This window comes from Pongo pygmaeus, chromosome 19 (assembly GCF_028885625.2).
Source record: "Pongo pygmaeus isolate AG05252 chromosome 19, NHGRI_mPonPyg2-v2.0_pri, whole genome shotgun sequence".
NCBI classification, from domain to species: Eukaryota; Metazoa; Chordata; class Mammalia; order Primates; family Hominidae; genus Pongo; species Pongo pygmaeus.
The window spans coordinates 13,337,528-13,362,540 of record NC_072392.2 but is presented as its reverse complement, the minus strand read 5'-3'; the positions used below and the strand labels follow the sequence as shown (position 1 = coordinate 13,362,540).

Genomic DNA, 25,013 nt, shown 5'->3' with positions numbered 1-25,013 from the left:
GACTGGGGTCTGATTCATTGGCTGAGTGTGGCTACCTGGCTCCAGGAGGAGCCTCTGTCTCAGTCCTGTAATAGTCATCATGCTTTAAGAAACCTTCACATTTCTGAACAGTTACATAGTGTCCTCAGCTGAAGAAAGAGGAAGTCTGGAGTCCATTCCGGCAGTTAGCAGGGAGCTGTTTTCTTCTCTCTGACATTAGCAAGGTTTGTCAGCTTGTTAATCTTTAAGGGGATTTGGGGTTGAAATTTTTTGGGGGGTAGACTTTAGGGTGGATAATATAGTCAAAGTTCTTCAATATGGTTTGAGGGAATAAAATAGATGCCCATGTTTTTTATGGCTGTAATTCCCACTTAGCCTTGGGTTTTAACTCCCAAGTTTATGTGAAAGGAAAACCACAAACTATTGGATAGTGTAAGTGCTATAATAATAGTCTCTACCTTTTTGCTTGATGACTTCCAAGAATGTTTCCATAATTCTGAGGTAGCAGAAGCAATCAATAACTGTACTATAAATTACATGTGCATTGAGCATTCAAGCATTGTGGAGTCTGGGTCTCCACAAGGCCATGGTTAACTGGCAAGGTTGGCCTGGACACATTTTCTTCCTTTTTCATTATTTTTCTGCCTGCTGCCTAACAGCCAGTTAAGATTTGGTGAGAAAAGCAGAATTAGGGAGTAACTAGACTAACCTCTTTTCAAGGGAAATCTTTATTCTGATAAACCCCCTTAACTTGCAAAAATCACATCTGGGATTAGAAGTGAAACAGAAGGGAGGGAAAATTTCTCCTGCAGGGACTTGACTCTACCAGTCACACTTAGCAATTATTCTTTGACAAATACATATTTGCCTTACACAAAGTGGTAGAGATGTGCTGCATCTGGCAAACATCACATAAGCCTTCTGTATGGCTGGAACAATGATGCTTTTGTTTCTAATATTAGATGATGGAGAAGGAGTCAGAATGACATTTACCTCTATAGATACCATGCTCAAGCTTCCTCTCCTTAGGGCAGACAGAAGGCTGCTAAGAAGTGATCACCTTAGGTGTTCTCTGGAGAAGTGGTATGCTTAGAACATCATGCTCTTTCTCTGAAAGTGTAATTTAAACCTTACTTTACTGATAATTGTGGGTGTTGAGGAAATGCATAAGAGTGAAAGAGGGGAAAGGAATCAGATCTCTAACTTGTATTTAAACTAGAGTCACTTTGTTTTTAGCTTTTTAAAGATTGGCTTTCTTTGTGTCTCTCTTTTCTTTCCTCCTTCCCCTCCTCCCTCCCTCCTTCCTTCCTTCCTTGCTTCCCTTCTTCCTTCCTCCCTCCCTCCCTCTCTCCCTCCCTCCTTTCCTTCCTTCCTTCCTTCCTTCCTTCCTTCTCTTTCTGACAGGGCCTCACTCTGTCACCCAGCTTGGGGTGCAGTGGCACAATCTGAGTTCACTGGAATCTCAAACTCTTGGGCTCAAGAGATCCTCCCTCCTTAGCCTCCCAAGTAGCTGGAACAACACATGTGCGTCACCATGCCTGACTCAGCTAGATTTTTTAATTTTGTAGAGATGAGGTCTCACACTATATCCCAGGCTGGTCTCCAACTTCTGACCTCAAGCAATCCTCCTGCCTCGGCCTCCCAATATTGGCTTTCTAAACAAGATTTAATGTGAAGAAATAGTTCCACTGCTTTAAAAAAGAAGGGTAAGAGAAACTTAAAAATCACATCTATAAAATGACACTTTGCTTTTCAGGTTTTTATTCCATACCTTTGGGGACAGCGGCAGTCAACACCAACTTGTGGCATAGGATGGATTTCTACCAAAAGCTTCTGTGAATGTGCTCTGAGAAGTTTCTACAGAGTCTGACAGGGACTCACTCTTTCACCCAGCTTGAGGTGCAGTCGCACAATCTGAGCTCACTGGAATCTCAAACTCCTGGGCTCTTGAGTTTGAAATATAGCAAAGAAAGGCCAGGCACGGTGGCTTACACCTTTAATCCCAGCACTTTGGGAGGCCAAGTTGGGTGGATCACGAGGTCAGGAGATCAAGACCATCCTGGCTAACACAGTGAAACTCCATCTCTACTAAAAATACAAAAAATTAGCTGGGCGTGGTGGCGGGCGTCTGTAGTCCCAGCTACTTGGGAGGCTGAGGCAGAAGAATGGCAGGAACCCAGGAGATGGAGCTTGCAGTGAGCCGAGATCACGCCACTGCACTCCAGCCTGGGTGACAGAGCGAGACTCCGTCTCAAAAAAATAAATAAATAAATAAATATAGCAAAGAAAAATGCCAGTGCTCCTGCCTATGGAGTCACCAACTCTTCATAAATCCATTCCAAATAGATCATCAAGGACACTTGTAACAGAGACATTTTCAACACCATGGCATGTTCCTGAAGAATCAAAGTTGGCCAGAGAGACTAAACAAGGATAACGCAGACCCCTTTATGAAGCTGTTTTTCTATTTTTAAAATGCAGTTCAAAAGATACTGGAAAACTTTCTCTCAAGTGTTTATTCTTTCTCTCTCCTTTGCTGAACTTTTAAGGAGAGGTACAATAGAATATATAGTACACTTGTAATCAGAACTGGGTTTAGGTCTTAATTCGCTACTTATGATCTACATGTTTTGGGATATGTTATCTAACTTTTACATACAAATGTATTCACCTATAAAGCAGAAAATAAACAACATCTTTGCAGCTTAATTCCTATGAAAAGATGTGAAACTAATCACAGCAGGGTCCCTTAGACTAATGTCTGCATTCCTGTTTATGTTTTTATTTGAGTTCTTATTGTACAAATTGTTAATAGAAGGAGCTGGTAGCTATGTGAGATATTGAAAATGCAATTGGTTATTACTTTAATATGTATAAGAGTTGGGTGGTCTAGGATGATGAGATAATGCAACCTTCCATCAAGTTCAAACGTGTTTAGAAGTAGGTAGAAAATATACCTGCATAATTTAAGATCCAAGGAAACAGAAATCTAATGAGGTAATCAATCTAAGTTCAAGTTACAGATGTCTATGAGTAGAAAAAGGAATTAGGTAATGTATGAGACATGAATTTAGAGGTCTTGGAGCATGTGAAAACCTCCTTTGAGTTATAGACCCATTGACATAACAATTATCAATAGGGTTTAATACATCACATCAAAGTTGCTGACAAGAATTCTGTTAGCATCCTGTCTGAAATTTTTCTTTTTGCGACCCCAAGTGTGCTGAGAAAGCAACCTCACATCATACATGGGATAATATAATAGTATCCTTAATTGGCACAAAGAATTGTCCTGAATGCAAGCAACTCTCTGTATATCTTACGTCCATTAGGAGTTTTGATTAAATTCACATCAGTTACTCAAAAGGATAAATATCCTCCTTAGTGGTAAGTATCTCATAACTCTGAGAAGAGTTAGAATTCAGCATTGAAATGTAGAAGAGTTCGGGCACAGTGGCTCAGGCCTAGCACTTTGGGAGGCTGAGGCAGATGGATCACTTGAGGTCAGGAGTTTGAAATCAGCCTAGCCAACGTGGTGAAACCCCGTCTCTACTAAAAATACAAATATTTAGCCAGGTGTGGTGGCAGGTGCCTGTAATCCCAGCTACTTAGGAGGCTGAGGCAGGAGAATTGCTTGAACCTAGGAGGCGGAGGTTGCAGTGAGCTATCGTGCCACTGCACTCCAGCCTGGGTGACAGAGCGAAACTCTGTCTCAAAATAAAAGAAGAAAAAAAAGGAAAGATATGTAGAAGAAAAAGAACACCATAGTCTTAATAGTTGGTGCTTATGAACTTGTTATGTTTAAGAACACTTGGCTTACTAAAGTGGCCACCCAATTACTGCAAATTTAATTGGGTAATTGAATATTTAATTTAAACTTGTGATTTTAATTTGAAATATTTCTAGGTTGACAAACTTTATTGGAACATTTATGAGCACTCAAAATTCACTATAAGTTTGTTTGTTAGATTTATAAGGAAAGGTTTGTTTGTTAAGTTAGACAATTAAAGCACTTAAGAAGAAAATCAAATATATCAAATTTAAATATGTAATCTAAAATAGCCAAAAGAATTACATTATTAAGTTTATAATTGGGAAAAGTACTATCAAAAGATCTTTAAAAGTGAATGTTAAAAATTGTTAAGAGAATAAAGAGAATAATATAATTTACAAGCAGAATTTAAAAGCATAAGGAAAAACTAGGGTTCCAACTTTGTAACTGTAACTAATATTAATTTTAGAAACCAGAAATATTTCTGAATGGACTGGTCTACATACAAAAACTATCCTCAAATAAATCTTTTTTAAAAACATTAAATTAACAACAACTCAAAACAATTATTTTGTTAATTGAATGGGGGAACTCAATGGGATGTAGGCTGAAATCAACCTTATTCTTTTTTACCACTTGCCATTAAATTTGTTCTGTAAAAAAGTTCTTTATCTGCTCCTAGCTCTAATCTCACATGGGTTCCATAGCCTTTTCTGTTGCTGTCATAAAATAAAAATCTCAGTCCTGTCTTAGTCAACATTTAACTCCAGTTCAGAGTAATTTAAATATTCCAAATTCCATTCAAGTTTAAACCTTTTCTCCTTCTTCAGCTTGTCTTGTGCTAAGGTCTAAATGTGTCCTCCAAATTTATGTGGTAAAAACTTAGTCCCCATTTCAACAGAGTGGGGAATTGGGGCCTTTTGGGAGGTGTTTAGGTCATGAGGGCTCTGCCTTCTTGAATGGTTTAATGCCTCTATGAAAGGGCTTGATGGAGGAAGGGAGTTTGTCCTTTTTTTGCCCTGCTATTTTCTGCCTGTGAGGACACAGCACTCTTCCCTTTGGAGGACTCAGCATTCAAAGCATGATGTTGGAAACAGAGATCAGCCCTCACCAGAAGCTAGTGCCTTGATCTTGGACTTCCCAGCCTCCAGAACTGTGAGAAATAAGTTTCTGTTCTCTATAAAGTATCTAGTCTGTGGTATTCTGTTACAGCAGTACAAAATAAATCGAGACAGCTTGCTTCAGATCAGGAAGCCCAGAACAGAGGGTCAGGGGAGTCGGCTTCTCTACTGTGTCCCAGGCTCTACAATTCCCAATTCCTTAGCAGCAGCTCTTGTCTTTTAGCATTGGACCTAAGAAAAGAGGGGAAGGAGAAAGGGCAGGGAAAAAAACTTACTTTGATGGCAAAGTTATAATGAATGTATCTTGGAACTCTCTTACTGTGGCAGATTTCATGACTGATTCTTCTGATATGGCATTATTTGTGGGTCTCTCATAGGGCTTCCTCTGGGGTCTTCCAACTGTGGTTTTAACTCAGATACAGTTATGCTTGGGCTTTGTGGAATCTAACTCTTTATTGAAATCCCTTCTCCACTGCAGACATCCTCTTGGATGGGAACCTTTTGAAAAACAATTGTAGGGTGGCTTCATTCTATTGGATCCATATCTAGTCCCAAGGAAAACCTATATTTTTTTCCTTCTGCCACCAAGGGATATGAAACCCACTTTCAACTGTTCACCTTTCTTCTTTTCTGTCAGTCTCATTTTCTCAGGAATGCATCACACACTAGACTGTGCCTCCAACATCAAAGAACATAGATCCAAAATCTTCAAGTGCTTTTATTTGCCTTAAGGTATAAGGAAGACACCTTCTCCTCTCCATCTTGGGGAAGAAGGAAGATAGATAACTTCTACAATTCTTCTACAATTCTCTTCAAAGCAGTTTTCTCTACGTCTTTCTTCCACATTAGCTCTTTCATACCTTCAAGGTGGGTTATGGGCTAATGCTGGCAGAACCTAATTTGCAATCTTTTGGTGTCTGTTGCACCTTAGTTTAGGAGTGAGGATACTTGAGATTTATTGTATTTTTCTCAGCTTTGGGAATCTAATCTTGGGAGTTCCATTTTAATATTATATTGTGCCATCACTATGAAAACTGTTTTGCACTGATAATTCACAATTGGAAGATGTTTTCATAGAATATGACTTTAGTATCATTAGAAATTATTTCTCAAGCTGAGAAATATATGCCCTATGGCACATTCTCTGAGATATGTACAAAATGTTGTGTTTCTCATTTAAAACTATAAGAGAAATAGGGTTCTACCACAGGCTGAGAACAAACACTTTCATGAGAAATTCAGAAAACAAAAAACAAACAAAAATATAAACCTAAACAGTGCAACTTCAAGATGACCACTGGTAACATTTTGATGTGTGTTTGTGGGAAATATATTTCCCACAAGATTGGGATGATATTATTTGTATAGTTCTTTTGTGATCTACTATCTATATCTAAATATTGTTTTACAAAATTATGTATATGTATTTCTTTGATATTTATAAAGTATAGTAATGCATATAATAAAAAATCAAATTATACAAATGGTTTTATGCTAAAAAAAGCATAGCCTTCCAGTCCAATTTCTTCCAGCCCACATCCTACTTTTTAGATGTGACCAGTTTTAATGGTTTTTGTTTTTGATATTTCTGGTGGATCTTCCTTTTTTTTTGAGATGGAGTCTTGCTCTGTCGCCCAAGCTGTAGTGCAGTGGCACGATCTCAGCTCACTGCAAGCTCCGCCTCCCGGGTTCACCCCATTGTCCTGTCTCAGCCTCCTGAGTAGCTGGGACTACAGGCACCCGCCACCACGTCGGGCTAAATTTTTGTATTTTTAGTAGAGACGGTGTTTCACCATGTTAGCCAGGATGGTCTCTATCTCCTGACCTTGTGATCCGCCTGCCTCAGCCTCCCAAAGTGCTGGGATTACAGGTGTGAGCCACCATGCCCCGCCAGATCTTCCTATTTTTAAATCAGAGGTTCTCATTTATGGCTTCACATTAAAAATTACCTGGAAGTTTTTGAAAGTTCTCCATACTTGCCTTTCCCTGATATTCATTGATCCAAATCCCTGGAGGTGGGACTCAAGCAGTGGTATTATTTTTAATGCCCACTAGGTAATTCTGATGCATTGTGGGAGTTAAGAGCCACTGAGATATAGAATATACTTACACAAAAATTACTTGACATCCATTTTAGACACTATCATTACTTTGCCGTTATGAACTGAAGACTTAGTTACTTACAAAATCCCCATCTTTCCCTATTCCTTGCTTTCTACTTTTGGTAGTTATATAATTTGCTTTCTCATTGATTGTATTTATAATTTAAAATATGCTTATACTTCTATGTCTTGTTTGTCAGATTTAGACATTATTAAATTTAGACACATTCCCCACGTAAGATGGGAATATGACTCTTCTTACCCTATCTTCCACCTTTCCTTATCCCAGTTATCAACTTCCACTAACAATGTCAGTATCTGTACATTGCAAAGATTGATAGAATTAGCATTGTGTTCTAGAATGACATATCCATAAGTCGATTGTAAACTTCATAAACCAGAAATATTATTTATCTGTACAGAAAATATTTCACATATAAATATACCTATATTTACAAAAACAGCACAATGTTTAAGAAATTTGCTCTGTCATTTACTAGCTTTATGATCTTGGATAACTCAGTTAACTTCTTTTTACATCAGTTCTTTACTTCTAAAAAGGGTAAATAATATCAATCTCTTGGGGTTGTTGTGAGGATTCTATAATTAACCCATGGCACACAGCAAAGATTCCTATTCTGTTAGTTATTCTTACTGCTTAGCCCAGTCTTGTACAGGCATTACATTTCCTTTACTGCTTCAATATGATAATCTCTGCACTACACAAAGTAGAATATTTTCTGAATCAAGGTGAAGTAGATTTCTTTTACTTATACTCTAACAAATGTTTTTCTAAAAATTTCATTTTAAATGATCGTTTAATGCTCTAACCACAGATTTCCTGTATAGCTTCCCCTTGCTTTGCCAGGAGTTTCTAAACACTTTCCTTTTTTCTTATTTCTGAAAACATAATATGCCCTTATTATATCTTCAAAATATTCCAATCTTTTCCTTATGTCATCTACTAAGGCAAAGAATTCACTATCTTTTTTGGGGACGTCCATCCACCCTTCTGACCTCTTGCTACAATCTAGACCAGATGCTTTCCAGGCTTTGTGGATGCCAGGGGAATCTAGTGTTGTTTCCTGCATTCCACAATTTCCTCTCTGATCTTTCTCTATTTTTGCTGGTGTGAATCCTCAAATAACTTCCTCAGAATGGTACATGAAAGGCAAATTTTCTTAATCTTGGCATGATTGCTAGCATGCAATTATATTTTAGCTCCTAGCAGTATTTTTTTTCATTGACAAATGCATCCTAAAATCCACAGGAAACACAAAGACTCTAGAATAATCAAAACAACTTTGAAAAACAGACTTGAAGACCTAATTCTTCCTAACTTTAAGACTTGTTTTAAAGCTATAGTAGTCAAAAAATTGTCATATTGGCCTAAAGATAAAAGCTCAATGCCTGTAGTATCTCCCAAATCCAAGTCATCCTAACTTGGACGTGCTCCCATTTGGAAGTGACAAAGCAAACCCAATCAACTGATATTTGGCTTCACCATCCACAGGAATGCATCCCTAGTCAAATATGTCTCCTATTAATAGATCTCAGCAGCCCCATCAATAGCAGGGAGGCTACCTCCATAGAAGGATCTTCTTGCAACTGGAAGGTTGTTAGCATCTGTGTTATTGGACACCTTGAACTCTGTCTTTGTCTACTCATCACCACTAGTGCTACCTTAGTTCAGATTACCACCCCCTTGTCTAGATTTTGATAGCAGCCAGCCATCGGCATCCCCGCTTGCAGTCCTACAACCTCTCATCCATTCCGCATAGTGCTTTGTCTAAAAGGCAAATCCGGTAAGTTCACTCCTCTATTTAGCCCCTGCCAACCTAGACACACACTGACCCCAGATTGCTCAAGATGCCTTAATATTATCCGAAGAAGACAGTTCCCTCTTTCCTCTTTCTGCAATCCAGTTTTTCCGATGCGTTTGCTCTCTCTCACATTCAGATTTTTGTACAAGCTTTCTCTGTGTCTGGAATATTCTTTCTTCTCTAGCACTCTCCCTACATCCTTGGCATATCTATTTAGGTTACACTTCCTCTAGAAAGCAATCCTTGACCTTCCCACAGTTGGATTAAATGCCTCTCCACATGCTCTTATAGCCCTCACTTACCCTCTCTTAATAGTTTTTCTTCTGTTCACCCCACTAGACTGTAAGCTCTTAGACAGCAGATACTACGGCTGTCTTGCTCACTGTCTTGTGGTACACGGCAATTACTAAATGCCCATCAAAATACTAAAAGAAGAAGAAACATGTGTAAAAGGATAGTTTTCTGAAATCAACACTTTTCCTTTTTCTTGGGCTGTTATTGGGGAGTGTCTGGCATTATCTAAAAGTTGTTCCAATGCGGTAGGACTGGTTTACATTACTCTTTTATGAGGGTTAAAATGGGAAACCAGGCTGAGTTTTAAAAATATGCTATTATAATATAATCTTTTTAATGATTGCCATCTCCTTGCCATTTGGAACTGAGAATGGGCAAGTCTCATATCCATAGCCTTAAGGGCTGTTTGCTGCCCAAATCTTGGGACAGAGAAGGTGCTGCTGCTTCGGAGAATGGTGGCTCTTTGCCACGGGACAGTGGAAGGCCTGCGGATTGCAGTGTGCCTCTACAGCTCTTCCTGTGATATTGTTGGATGTTTGTGTTAGGAGAAGATGGTAAAACCATTAGGCTTCCTGATGCATTTGTAACTGATACTCACAGTGGAGAAAGGATTCGGGAGTCCAATAGAGAACTGGCTGTTTTAGGGAGCTTTTTAAAGAATTCTTCTTCCTTCTCAAGCCACATAGGCATTCCTGCTGAATGGGCTTTTTTAGATTTTCCTTGTGAACATGCATATAATCATCAGCCAAAAAAAAAAAAAAAAAAAAAAAAAAGCGTTTTGGAGATGGCTGTCTAGGATAGAGATAGGTTGATTTTATTCAAAGATAATGAAATTTTGGGGTTTTTTTCCTCCTAATGTGTGTAGGTAATGAGTCCGATTTCTTATATCAAACATCTCAGATAATATAAACATAAATGAGTTCAGAAATGTTGAACACAGGACACTTGGGAAGCTGTGCACTTATAAAAACTATGCTTCCCCTGCTCATATCCTCTCTGGATTATTCGTGGGCATGGCCCCAAGGCTGTGACACACGTTTTTTGGAAAGGGTCAAAAATCACTCAGAAGTACAATAGTAAATAGGTTGGATAATTAGCATGGATACTTATCTTTTAGGCTGAAGAATGAAAAGAAAGACAGAGAAAGAGTGAGAGAGTCAGTGTGAGACATAACTATAATGCAATGAGTTGGTTTAGTGTTTGGGTAAGTCTCAGTGTTCCTGCGGAAGCTGGAGATTAGGCTTTGTGCTAAAAATTGACTTCATGTAACATGGATTTGTCCATTTAAAGTGGCTAGTAGAAGCTTGTTCAACATCAGCCAGCGTTCAGTATCTCACAGCAAATTCCAAATGTTTTCCTTTAAACAAAAATCTAAAGCAGGAAGTGGGGTTAAATGGTTCTAAATATGTGTCTCTTTATTAACGTACAACTCCAATAATCTCAGGCAAATTCATAGGCCCTAAACTCTACCTCTCTCTTACTGGCCAGAGCATAAAAGGAGCCACAGCCAAACATTTGTGTAAAGTCATGACCTTGTGAATGCAGGTGGAGGTCATACACCTCAGACCTGTGCTTAGGACAGTCCATGAGGGTTCCATCTTTGACAAAGTGAGGCACACAAAACCTGCGTATCTGCTGAGAGGGTGCGTTTTCTGCATACTTCCAGGAATTCTTCCACACACTTTCCATAGATCACCTTCTTGATGATCACCACCACCCCATGCAATTACTGATATAAAATGCTCCTATTTTATATCAGACACAGAGAAGTGACTGCTCCAAAGCCAGAGAGCCACCCTCAGGCAGACTCCAGAATCAGGACTCTTATTTAGGAACATGAACTCTCTACTCTAAAGTGAAGAGCTGACTGCCTGTGCCTTTTATTCTTCACAGTTTCCTTTGTGAGGTTGGCAATAGTTATTTGCATTTTATAACTAGGGAGCTAGACACAAGTAAAAATAAATAACTGGTCAAATATAATCTACAGCAGGCATTAATAGTCTTTGATGATTAATTGGATATAGAGTGGGAAGAACTAGGAAGGGCCAAGTATGATTCTCAGGTTTCAAGCACACATGGTTTCGTTGAAACAGGCTGAAGAAGATGGTATGAGAAAAAAAATGAAAATCATCTCTACTTGAAAGACAGGGAGTCTGAAGCAGAGTGGAATATCCATGTGGGAAAGACTCGTCGGAATGGGAATCCTGCTTCCAAGAAAGGTAGAGCACTGCATGGTAAGTCAGCAAATCGAAGACTAGATTTAGACAACACCCAACCAAGGATCAGAAGAAGAAATAGAGAATGGGAGCCATTGAAGGGTTATTTTATTTGAGGTTGTCTAGTAGTCATCAATCAAACTTCGGGTTTCCTTATTTCTGTTTCAGGAGAAGAAATCATGGCAATGACTAAAAGAAAATAAACTTTGTGATGCTTTTCCAAAAACACAGTGAATATTTTATAGAAAATTATAGATGAAAATGAGGGTATAGAAATAGAAGTAGAAATAGATGATATAAATGTACGTTTAAATACAGATGTGGATGAAGGAGCCAAGAGTAATATTTTGATGAGAATTTAACCTGGAATCCAAAGGTTTGTCCTTTTTGTTTTGTTTTGTTTTGTTTTTGTTTTATATTTTTTTGAGATGGAGTCTCGCTCTGTCGCCCAGGCTGGAGTGCAATGGTGTGATTTCTGCTCATTGCAACCTCCACCTCCTGGGTTCAAGCAATTCTTCTGCCTCAGCCTCCTGAGTAGCTGAGATTACAGGTGCCCACAATCACGCCCGGCTAATTTTTGTGCTTTTAGTAGAGACGGGGTTTCACCATGTTGGCGAGGCTGGTCTCGAACTCCTGACCTCAGGTGATCCACCTACCTCGGCCTCCCAAAGTGCTGGGGTTACAGGCGTGAGCCACCATACCTGGCTGGTTTATCTGTTTTCACCAAGCTTAAACTACATCTATATTACTTAAAAAATTTTGCCCCAAAATTTGCTCTAGAAAAGCACCTTTCAATATACCATCTTATTTTTCCAGCCTATGTGCCACTTATTTGAGCATTTTAGGGCATATGATTTAGTTAATTTTAGTATTTTGGATCAATCTTTCCTCATCATCTGGATTAAACATAACTTGTGGTCAAGATTTATGTCATATATTCCTTCTGTACAGTTATTGCACAGTGATTAATTGATAGTAGAAGCTAATTATTTATTCAAATAACATTTTTTATTAGCATCTTTTTTGTGCCTGTCACAAAGATAAATAAGTCACAAAAAATGCTATTACAGCCAGTCACAGAAGACCACATGTTGTATGATTCTATTTATATGAAATATCCAGACTTAGAAAACTATAGGAACAGAAAGTATACCAGCGATTGCCAGGAGCTTCTGGAGGGCTGATATGGGTTATGGTGAGACAATAGCTAAAAGGTGTAGAATTTCTTTTTTGGGTGATGAAAATGTTGTAAAATTAATTGTGTTGATGGTTGCACAACTGTGGATATACCAAAAACCATTAAATTGTACACTTTAATGGATGAATTGTATGATATGTGAATTATACCTCAATAAAGCCGTTACTAAAATATACAGTTTCATAGTTTGTTCTCTCTTGAGGAAAACTTTATATTCAAATGCAATAAATGTGCAAATTACCGTGTAGTAGCATGGTATACATGGAGGCATGTGTGAAGAATTTTGGAAAACAAGAGGAGGATTTTCTTTTGTCCAGTAGTATCAAGGAAGCTTAATAGCCATTTCATTGATTAATTAATTACTAGCTGTGCCTACAGTTCCCAGCACCATATTGCCTCTAGCCTGGATAACTATCAGCTTTCTCAGACTTGGATATTAATTCATGAATTTAAGGCCTGGTCACGTGGGAAAAGAACATACCTCCTAGCTGCTTGGAGCTCCCTGCAACATTTGCTTTGCATTCAGACTGAAACCCAGAAGAACAGGAAATCAAGCTCTGACATGTGGGCATTTGGTCCAGTGGCCAGAGCTTTCTTTCCTTCGAAGATTAATGAAGCACAAAGATGCCAGCTCTTTCCTTTCAACTCCCCACAATAATCGGCTCTCAGCAGCCTGCCAGTTTAATATTACTTCACTTCAATGCTCAGGAACGGTCCCAGTTGGAAAGGGCCAGGAAAACTTGGTCCAAGAGTTTTTATGAAGAACAGCTTAACAACCCCTCTAGAACATTCCATAAGCAATATTACAAGCTTTTCTTTCTTTTTATATCTAGAGATGGGGAAAAAAGTTGGGGGCAACATTGGAATCATGAGTCAAATTTCAAAGTCAATAAGTTGAACCTCTGCTAGGCCCTGGATACTTTCTAAATTAATTGACCATCAAATTCTTACCCTCTACATCTGCCTTACATTAGAGATCATAAAACTATTTGGGAGTTTTTTGCTACTTAAAGCAAAGATTGTGTGGGCATAATGCTTTGAGAGGGCCTGTTCCTTTTCAAAAATTATTTTGAATTCATAAAAAGAAACAAGATTATCTTTTGTGTTTATGCATTGCTATTCCCCTCCAAAGAGCTCAAAGAACTTTGTGTCGTCTTGTCAGTCTTGATAAGGGAAAATGAAGACAGACTTCTATATTTGCAGCTGACTCTGCAGGAGAGCTTGGATTTTCTGCTAGGCCTTTCGGTGTTTGCCAACTATTGCATTAGCTGAATTTTCTGCAAGTCATGCATTCCTTCAGTCCTTGTATTAATTCATTCATTTATCCATCCAACAAATACCTACGTAGTGTGCTAGACACTAGATAGATGCTGGAGATATTGAGAGATGAGGTTGATAAGCCTCTGCCCTCAGAAGGTTACACAGGTGAGTGCAAGAAACAGGCATTCTAGAAGTAAATCAATGAAGTAACTATTGGAGAAATAAATCTAGTGTTGTTATAGCAGATAAAACAGAGGGTATGGGGGTTATCTACTTTAAATAGTGTTACCCCAAAATGCTCTTGGCGGAGGTAGCAATTTAGCTGAAATAGGAAGAAGAGAAGTCAGCCACACCTGGAAAGGGCCAGGGAAATGTGCTCCAGACATGGGGAACAGCGAGTGCAAAGGTCCTGAGGCAGAAAACAGTTTAATTGTTTTAGGAACATACAGATCAGTGTGGCCAGACAGTGAAGAGAAGAGAAACCAAACAGGAATATGAGTAGCACCTTGTATGTGGTAGAGGCTATGCTATAAACTGACAAGAATGATACTGGCTAATTGCACTGGCTAAAGCTTATTGACTATTTCCTAGGGAACCACACACTAGACTAAGTTGCTCATGTGCTTTCCCCACTCCAAATTTATAAGATAGGTTTCATTATCCTCATCCACATTTTACAAGTAAAAGAAGAGAAGGTAAAAGGCTGAGTCAACCACTTAATGCACACAGACAACAATGTAAGTCCAGGACAGGGATTTGAACACGGATGTTTGGATGCTAGAATCCAGGCACTAGGCAGTCTGCTGTGGTACCACTTGGCAGTTACTTAGCACACAGGGAGTAGGGGAACCAGAAGAGTAAACAAAATTAACATATAAAGTCTTGGCTCCAGGAAAGCAATGGATGCTCGCAAGAGCCTCTGAGCAAGGCTAAGAGGTCAGGCATGCCTTGCTGGTGGAGAGGGTGAGGTGGGGCCAGTGTTCCAAGAGGACCAGAGGCTTTCAAAGAACATGGGCCACTGAGACAACCCAAGAAATTCTGCAAAATCAAAACATAGGGTCAAGACGTGACTGGGGCTTGTTGAGAGATAATGCTGGAGCAATAGACGGGTTCAAAGCCATAAAGATCTGACCCTCCTTGCTGACTTCTATCAGCATCTACATCACCCCAAGTACCAAGATTGCCATCAGTGTTAAAGTCAAGAGCAACATCTTTTTCCTTATGTTTGTTTGGATGCAGATTAAGGGATAGCAATGAGAGACATTGCAAAATGCTGTAATAATGTCTGCATTATCACTCCAGCACATCATACGTTTGTACAGGAAACAGACCACAAAATATCCAAGTCTCACTCAATCCTGGGAAGACACCTGCTGACTCTCTTGAGTTAGGCAGGAGCTATTCCAAGGATATGTAACTCTGTGTTAAATAAGCCAAATGCAACACTATTCCTGAATCTGTATTCTTGAATTCAGAAGTCTGTAGTTTGAGTTCTTGGGGAAATTGCCTTTTTCTAAAGATAATGCTAAATTTAACTCTGGGCCACTGTATGTGAAGGAAAGTAAGAAGCTAAAAGGTCAAGGAAGGAAATGTCAAGTTGGAAACGCCTTGGAAAGTTCTTAGAGCCATGCTCTCTCTTTATTGTGATAGAAGCCAATGGCTATTTTCCCTTCTTTCTTCATTGTGCTCTGGTTTGGTCCCAGGAACCCGCCTTTAGGAGACAGGCTGAGCCAGCAAGCCCAGCTCTGACAATGGCTTCCTCTGTGTAATACATTCCAAGCTCTTGGCCAAGCCCAGGACATCCAGGGGCTCCAGGGAATGCTACACTGAGGACCTTCAGCGAGGGTCCCGAAAGCTTCTGTGGTCACCTCAAATCAAAGCATCAAGAGAAAACAAGATAGAGACAACAAACTTAGACTGTGATTCACCAATTGTTTGTATTTCTTCTATTTTTGAAAACTTTTTTCTCATTCCAGAAGTAAAATCTATTTATCACTCAAAACTTGGAAATTACAGAAAGATAAAAAGCAAGCAAATAAAAATCACCCATCATCCTGTTATACTTTTTATAATTTGGAGTAAATCACTTTAGTTATTTTTATGTAACTATAAAATTTATTCTTTTTTATAGAAATATATATTTTTACAAAAAGCATATATAAACATATATACCTATAAGTAAATATGTTATTACAAAAAATATATATAACAGAAAATGGACCCTATTCCATATATGGTCTCCACTTCCCACTTTTCTAACGGGGATTTATTATTTTCTTAATTATTTATAAGGGTCTTTCTTTCTTTTTTTTTTTTTTTGAGATGGAGTCTCACCCTGTCACCCTGTCGCCAGGCTGGAGTGCAGTGGCACAATCTCGGCTAACTGCAGCCTCCGCCTCCTGGATTCAAGCAATTCTCCTGCCTCAGCCTCCTGAGTAGCTGGGATTACAGGTGCGTGCGACCATGCCCAGCTAATTTTTGTATTTTTAGTAGAGACTACGTTTCACCATGTTGGCCAGGATGTTATTGATCTCTTGACCTCAAGATCCACCTGCCTCAGCCTCCCAAAGTGTTGGGATTACAGGCCATCATGCGAGCCGTCATGCCTGGCCTATAAGGGTCTTTTCTATATGAAAAGGACTTACCCTTTGTTAGTTGTACAAAACATTTTTTAAATTTATAATTAGCCTCTTAGTAGTTAATCCTTTTCTATATGCGAATGGTTTTAATTTCCATGTAGTCAAATCCACGATATTTTCCTTTATGTTTGATGCCATTGATATTGTCCTTAGAAAACTCTTCACCCATCCAAAAATTATGTAATCACCTGCCTTTTCTTATAAAACTTTTATTTTTTCTCTGAATGTAAATCATTAATTCTTATGAAATTTATGCTGGTAAAGAGTATGAGGAAGAAATCCAGCTTGCTATTTTTCAAATTGGTGAGCCAATGACTTCATTATCATTTACTGGCAAATCCATTGTTCCCCCAATGAATTAAAATGTTGTCTTCATTACGGAATATTTTTATACTGATAATATGTTTCTGGACTTCATTTGCAGTTCCACACAGCAGCCTGTCTGCACCACACTGTATCTTGCTATTTTAATTATGACATATTTTTTAACTGACAGGGAAAGACCCTCTTCAATATTCATTTTTTTAAAATTATTTTTATGTGTACTTTGGTTCCAAATTAACTTAAGAATTATGTTGAAAATTCCAAGTAAAATCCCCGTGGGCTAACTTTCTGGAAATGAATGAAATCAGAGCTGGAAGCAGAAGCAGCTTTGGAATCCTGTGTTTGTTCTCTCTCTCTTTCCCTCTCCCCTCTGTCTACCTGTCTCACCCTCTGCACCTTCTGATGGTCTTTCACAATGAGCTCCCTCCTTTCCTTCTTCCAGCAGCTCTCCATGGCTGGCCTCATTATATCTGCATTCTTTTACCGTAGGCCCTATTGTCAACTGGTTTCATTTCATAGCATTTCTCAGCGGTCTTTTTAAAAGCGCAGTACAACTATTTGTACCAGGACGTTGGTCACCAGCCTGCGGCTGAATTGTCTACCCTTGTGTCAGGTACCTTCCAATTCTAAATGAAGTAACTCTGGAATGGAAAACCAAACACCGTATGTTCTCACTCATAAGTGGGAACTAAGCTGTGAGGACACAAAAGTACAAGAATGATACAATGGACTTTGGGGACTCAGAAGAAAGGGTGGGAGGAGAATGAGATCTGAGAATGAGGAGTGGAAGAGGAAAGATTTACGTATGATAAATCACCGCTATCCAATACCAGGGACGGTGGGTGGGATATATTTTCTTAGACAAGAGTGTATACAGTGCCAGCATTTGGACACTTGGCTTAACTAGATCATAAATGTAGCAGAACACATAGTATATAAACCTGTACTTTCTCTGTAACTCCAATTTTTTAATATATAAAATTTGAATTATATACCTAATTACAATAGCATTTATTGAGTCCTTATAATCAGCTAAGCACAGTGCTAAGTCATTCATGACCATTATCTCATTAAATTGCTTTCAGTCACAAGGTAAATATTATTCTCACTATTTTACAGCTGGTAGAACTAAGGCTCAGAAATATTAAATCAAATTTACTCACAAGGTTAATGTCAAAGTCAGAAACTGAATCAAGCTTACTTTGTCTCCAAAGCCCAGACTTTTCAGAATCATATTCATATTTCTTAAGAAGGGCTAGGAGGAAGTACAAGAAATGCTAAGAAGGTTTTCCTATGATCAAGAGGGCTAGAAATGATAGGATTTCTGTAAGAGGGAGTCTGGCGTTTAAGGCCACAGGCTTCAGAATTTGACCTGCAGTGTTTAAATCCTGGCGCTATTGTTTACCTGCTGTGTGTTTTGGGCGTGACTTAACCTCTCTAAGCCTCACTTCCTTCAGCTTAGAGTAGTTGTAAGAATTAAATGGAATAATCCATGTAAGGTGCCAACATGCATGTTCACAGACCATGTTTAATAAATAGTAGGTAATTTATATATATATATATATATATATAATTTCAATAGGTTTTGGGGAACAGGTGGTGTTTGGTTACATGAATAAGTTCTTTACTGATCATTTACCCAAGCAGTGTACACTGTACCCAATGTGTAGTCTTTTTCCCTTACCTCCCTCCCACCCTTTCTTCTGAGTCCCCAAAGTCCATTGTATCATTTTTGTACTTTTGTGTCCTCATAGCTTAGCTCCCACTTAAGAGTGAGAACATATGATGCTTGGTTTTCCATTTCAGAGTTCCTTCATTTAGAATAATGGTCTCCAATTCCATCCACCTTGCTATGAATGTCATTATTTCATTCCTTTTTATGGCTGGGTAGTATTCCATGATGTGAGTATATATACATATATGTAATATATATATACACACGTATATATGTGTATATATATATATATATACCCACACACCATGGAATATATATATATATTACATTATATATATCATTATATATATCACAGTAGATATATCACTATATTTTATATATATATATATATATATATATAACATTTTCTTTATCCACTCATTGATTGAAGGCCATTTGGTCTGGTTCCATATTTTTTCAACTGCGAATTGTGCTGCTATAAACATGCATGTGCAAGTATCTTTTTCGTATAATGACTTCTTTTTCTCTGGGTAGATACCCAGTAGTGCGATTGCTGGATCAAATCGTAGATCTATTTTTAGTTCTTTAAGGAATCTCCACAATGTTCTCCACCGTGATTGTAATAGTAGCTCTTATTTAATATTTTTTCAGTATTTCCTCAAATTTCTTAATGATTATATATTTCACCTTTACTTAAATGAAGGGTGAGGGTAGAGGTTAGTTTTTCTTATGTTTAATAGTGAAGACATGTATTTAAAGTGTCAAAATTGAATTGTGTTAAGCCATTCCCCAATTTCACTGATAACTAATGGCATACATGTTTAAATAAGCCAACAAGATTTTTATTTGTAGTTGGAAGCCCAAAAGTTCAAGAGAAGGCGTTTTTATTTCCTGGACAAACTTTTTTTTTGAGACAGAGTCTTGTTCTGTCACCCAGGCTACAGTGCAGTGGTGTGATCTCGGCTCACTGCAACCTTTGCCTCCCAGGTTCAAGCGATTTTCCTGCCTCAGACTCCCAAGTAGTTGGGATTACAGGCACCTGCCACCACACCTAGCTAATTTTTGTATTTTTTGTAGAGACAGGGTTCACCATCTTGGCCAGGCTGGTCTCGAACTCCTGACCTCGTGATCCACCCGCCTCAGCCTTTCAAAGTGCTGGAATTGCAGGTGTGAGCCACCATTTCCAGCCATTTCTGGACAAACTTAATAGAGTCAAGTGGAAGTCACTTTCTTTACTATGCTTTTACCAGTCCAGTTGGCCAGATATTCCTTGAAGGCCAACCACCATTCTATGTTCTGTAAATGTCCTCTATGACAGTGTTTGACAGTGAGTGAATTCTTCAATTACCAGCATCAGAGTTCTTTGCTCAAAATTTAGAATCTTGAGCACCAACTCTCCTTTACTAAGTCAGAATCTCAGGAGATGGGCTCCAGGAATATTTTTTTTCTCTTTTTTAAAACTCATTGCATGCCAACAAGTTTGCAAATCACTACTTTAGGAGACTCAAAATTGATGAAAGAAAAAGGGAAGTGAGTTGTAAGCCTAGTTCTGACTTCAACTAGCTATGTGTCCTTCAGAAAGCCCCTTCACCTGTCTCAGGAATCCAAAGAATTCCGGGGTTTCTTCCAGGAATATTATCATTTTTATCAATGTAAAAACATACGGCACACAGAATAGTAGGTACAGGCCTCATGGATATGGAACTGGACAATACTTAAAACAAAAGTAGGAATTTTTGGACAAAATGTATTGAGTATTCCAGTCAACATGAACATAGCTAACATTGGAGGGGCAATGACACAGCATTCCTGACCTGGATCATGAGCTTCTCCTTGGAAAGTAGCCAAAGGCAAAACATGAGGAAAGACGCTGTCTTAGTCCGTTTTACATTGCTATAACAGAATAACACACACTGGGTAATTTATAAGGAAAAGAAATGCATTTCTTACAGTTCTGGAAGCTTAGAAGTCCAAGTGTCTTGCTTGGAAGACCAGCATCTTGTGAGGACCTTCTTGCTGTGTCAAAACATGGCAGAAGGCATCACACGGCAAGAAGACAAGAGCATGCTTGTCAGCTCAGGTCTCTCTTCTTCTTATAAAGCCATCAGTCCCATCATGGGAGTCCCACCCTGATGATCTTGTCTAGTTCTAATTACTTTCCATTGGCCCTACCTCCAATCTACATATGAATTTGGGGATGCAGTTTCTAATACATAAAATTTGGAGGACACATTCAAACCAAAGCAACTATAAGCTGCCTTAAATATCGGAATAAAAAAGTTTTATTTTTGTAAGTAGGCAACTACTGGTCATTGATAGCTGATGAGCAGAGGAATGGCATAATGGAAGTGTGGTTTTGTATGTCAGGAAATGTAACAGCCTTGTGGCAGAATGGCCAATTAGGAAGCTCCTGAAAGCTATGGAAAAACACTAATAAGACCATAAATTGGAGTGGTCATGAGATACAAAGAAGTGATTCAAAATGACTTAGATATTCTAGTTTTAGCCCTGACAGGGAAAGAGCTTAAAAGCCATCATATCCATTTTTATAACAAGAAAAACCTGGACAAACTGAAAATAGACAGCCATAGCTATGCACAGGAAAAATTTGAATAAATACATGAAAATATTTTATTGGGAGAAAAGGTTTACTATAGAAAAGTGATAGATTCTCTTCATTTTAGCATAACTTTAATGAAATGCCATTAAAAATTTCACATAGTTTTTGAGGACACTTAATATGAAAATCTTAATGTTTACTTTGTGGAATAAAGTCAGAAGAAAAGCAAAAAAAAACTAATAAAGGTAAATAGGGTTATAGGAGGACTCTTGACAGATTTTTAGTTGCATTATTAATTTTGGTTCTTAAAACCATAAGCAAAGTTCTGACAAAAAAAATTAGAGAGTAGATGTTCTTACTTACCCAATATATCAACTTAGTATTTCAGAAATTTAAATGGCAGCATCAAGGAATCTAGTCATCGGTTGTCTAAAATAGTAAAGGCAGGACTGTAGTTCATAAGGGGCCTCATCCCAGCACACACATCAGATATATCTATTTCTAGAGTAAGTAAGGGAGGTATATTTCTTAGGAAGAAATTAGGCTCTGAGGATATAGCTCAGAGAGGTTGGAAGCTCTGCTTCAAAATATTCTCAGATTTCTTCTTCCAGATGAAATCCCTAGAGCATAGCTGTAGTCTATGGAATTCAAGATGGCAGCCTCCAGACATAGGCAGGAAGAGGCAGAAAGAGACTATAAAGAGGAAGAGGGCACAGGTCATGGGACAACAGCCCTATAGGACAGTTTCCGAAAGTTGCTTTCTTCTTTTATCACACTGGCGAATAAAAAAAAAGTCACATGTTACTTCTAGTTGCCAAGGAAGATAAAATTTTGCCTTTTTTTGAGCATCCCAGTGCCCAGTTAAAATTCTATCATGGAAGCAATGGATATTTGAAGACAAACACCAGTCTCCACCAAAAAGGGAGGGAGACAGAATTGAAGGGAGGAAATTGAAAAGGTATTATAATGTGGAATTTGGGAGCATCTTTGTGAAATAGTCTCTGAAACGAGCATAGATGTGGATATTTCTTGGCTCCCTTGGCATGAATGATATCGTAAAATAACCCCCAAGTTTCCTAAAGTTTCGCAATCCTGAGTCACATCTTTCTGTAGCATCAGTTCCCGTTATCCTGGAGCCTAAACAAGAGACTACTAGGAAAAAGAAGTTCTTATTTTAGAAAATTTTTTAAAATAATTATAATAATGTACGAAACCATGGCATCCTGCTACATATAATAGTTTAATCTGTTTTAAAACTTAAAATTTTGATAACATTGTCTGGAACAATAACCAATATAGAATGAGAAATTCCCAAGATAAATAAACCTTTCTCTAAATCGTTATTTTTTAATGTCTGCACAGCATTTCACCATAATTTATTTTACCAAGACCCCATTGTTAGATGACCACATCATGTAGTTCTGCCATAGCAGGTAAAGCAAAACCTACCTCGACCATAAGAATGCCTCCTATTATCCAAGTCAAACAAACAACTGCTCAACTGTTACAGAACCTGTTTAGCTTAAGCCTCTTGCTCTGTTTTCCCAATTAGCAATTGTCCAGGTAAACCGCTAATCCCAAATTGCTCACTTGGCATTAAAGGATTTTTTTTCCCTCTTTCCTTTAATCAGTGCAACCAAAGAAAACCACAAGTAACTTTGACTTTCAGGTATCAAAAGTAGTTTTCCTGGTCTGTGACAGGTTTAATTGAATGTGTGCAACAGAGGATGGAGATTGATGCATGGGCAGGTCTGCTGCCCAGATGGCCTACCTAGCTTTGTTTTGCTTTTCAATTGAGCTAACATTGAAAATGAGAATATTTCACATAAACATGTAGAGTTCTGGCTTCTCTTAAAATATCTGACAGTTCCTGGCCTACACACTCACATGATTAAATTGAGTAGGAACTGGTTAGTGGCCTTTCTCTTTAGGATACACATTCTAACTCCATTTGGACTCAGTATTGTGTCTTTGACTCTGAGACCAAGTGGCAGTTGTATTTATAAGCACACATGGAACGTTGGTTTTCTCAATAAAGGAAAACCCTCCTCCCTGACCATGTCTCTATCAAAATTCAGAAAGTAAAAGATAAGCTAAGAAGGTTGCTTGCATGCTTTAAGAAAAATGGGAGAGAGCACATCACTTGGAGGAAAGTTAAGGTTCTTAAGTAATTGCCTGTCACATCAGCTCACTCATGCTATCACCTTCCTGGTTCCAGAAGGTATTTGAGTTTGAGATCCCTGGTATAGAGCTTACTCCTGAAATATTTGCCCAACAGGAAATCTAACTTGAAGTTTTTTCTAGTAAGAGAAACCATCTCTGTAACTTTATCCATCTCATTCTTCATCAAAACGTAGCTCTGTCTCTAGGTGACGTCTCACACCTCTAGTCATGCTCATGATCCCATTCGTTCTCAGCTTCTGGGATTTTTGCTTCCAACACTAAGTCCATCTGTTTTTTACATCTCTACTCTTTTACTGCACAGGTCTCATCAGCTATTAAGAAAACTATTACTTCCCTTTACTACTGCTGTTTCTTCCTTTCATTGCCCAGATACTTAAGCAAATAGTGTGTGGTCCCTGCCCCAAGTTGTGTGTCATTTATGCCATCTGCTACACTTACCTCAAGCCAATTTTGATTCCCTGCAGTCTGGGGTTCATTCCAATAACTTCCTTGATCATTCTCTCATCAAGATCGTCAAAGGTTTCCTTCTAGCCACTTCCAGTTTCTTTGCTTTCATTGAATGTACTGGGCTTTTAACAATACTGAGTTTCCATGCTTTTTTGAGAACTTGTTGCCCCTGGATTTCATGACAATAGAGAACCTATGTTTTTCCACCCCCTAACAGTAAATGGCTTCCTAGCTTCTTTATTTTCTATAAAATCTAAACTTACTCCTATAAAGAGTTCATTTGTATTTACAGCTCTCATGATTACATATATCTCTTATGCCCCCAAGTTATGCATCTTTACAGAAATTTTACCCAAATATATGTATAAACCTTTTAGATTTTAAAGTTTTAGATTATAAAACCTTTTAGATTTTAGATTCACTTACAATTAGCTTAATTAATATTGCATCATATTCCCAACTGCTAATGTTGATATTATTAATTTTACTCTCATTTTAGGAATAAACAACTCCAGAGAAGTTAATATGCACCTGCTCATGAATGACTAGAAAATAGTGTGAATTTCAGCTTGACGGCTGCAGAAACTTGGTGCTGGGGAAGGCAACAGCTGACAATGTTGATTAGACACCGTGAATTAATAGTAGGAAGTCCATATGGTGATAGAGACAGAAAATCTTAATTCAGTTCAGAGAATCTTAATCAGCTCTGTCACTTAATTGTTACATGACTTTATTAGCTATACTAAGTGATTGCTCTGACCTGTTTTCTTAGCTTTAAAATGAACAATATAATAATAATTAAATCACTTGAAGTGGGATCTGAAACACACTTTTTGTTTGTGGCAGGAATTGGATTGGTATCCTCGTTCGCCCTGTCCATGCCACTGAGATTTTCTGTCTTCCTTTTCTGTTCTCCCTGTTCCCCCAAGCAGCCTTGCCATGAGTGTGACAGAGCCCTAGCAAGCTCCCTGACACTGAGAACTCCTGCTGGGGACCTGGTCTGTATGCCTCATCCCCGGGGAGGTGATTATTCATCTGCTCAGCCGGAACCATGATGAGGTGCTGTGTCGTCTATGTGGGTGGCTGTGATTTTTGAGATACTCCTGCAGCTGTGACCCATCCTCATAGGGAACTCCTTTGGATACTTAAATAAGTTCCTTGTTATTCCTGATTTCACTGGCTGCAATGACCACTTCAGAATTTCTACGTAGGAGGGTCCTAGGGTCAGCCTTTTATTTGGAGGGAAGGATGAAGGGGTGGGTCGCCCCTCCAAACCTGTGGGTGTTTCTCATTAGATGGAACGAGAGACTTGGAAAAGAAAAAGACACAAAGTATAGAGAAAGAAATAAGGGGACCCAGGGGACCAGCGTTCAGCATATGGAGGATCCCCCTGGCTTCTGAGTTCCCTTAGTATTTATT

The 25,013-nt window shown here is 38.5% G+C and overlaps 1 long non-coding RNA gene across 1 annotated transcript; it reads left to right on the top strand.

Annotated features, from left to right (window-relative positions):
- On the top strand, nucleotides 1–24,195 carry LOC134738664 (uncharacterized). The gene is made up of 4 exons (XR_010124580.1): nucleotides 1–203; nucleotides 11,185–11,325; nucleotides 16,088–16,216; nucleotides 24,094–24,195. It is a non-coding gene; the product is annotated as an uncharacterized LOC134738664 (long non-coding RNA).
- The last annotated feature ends 818 nt before the right edge of the window (nucleotides 24,196–25,013 follow it).